Source organism: Acromyrmex echinatior, chromosome 7, assembly GCF_024713525.1.
Source record: "Acromyrmex echinatior isolate Ae372 chromosome 7, ASM2471352v2, whole genome shotgun sequence".
NCBI lineage: Eukaryota > Metazoa > Arthropoda > Insecta > Hymenoptera > Formicidae > Acromyrmex > Acromyrmex echinatior.
Genome location: NC_141858.1, coordinates 10,799,313 through 10,799,597, shown reverse-complemented (window position 1 = coordinate 10,799,597; position 285 = coordinate 10,799,313).

The following is a 285-nucleotide window of genomic DNA, read 5'->3' as shown; positions in this document are numbered from 1 at the left end:
TTACATATATTTGTTTATTTTAATATTGTAAACTGGACAAATAATTAGCAGTTTAAATATAATTTCTTTTTTTTAATGAAAGATACATTGTTGTTAGACCTCATTTTTATAACAAAATGTAAAAAAGAATATATTTCTTATAAAATTTATGCTCTAATATTGTCGTTATGTAGCTGCATAACACAGTTTCACTTACCTGTAAATCTTCGAAGAGTGACTTATCTTCGTATAAAGATCCACCAACAACTCGTCATTAGAATTAATTATCCGTCGTCGTCACGCAAG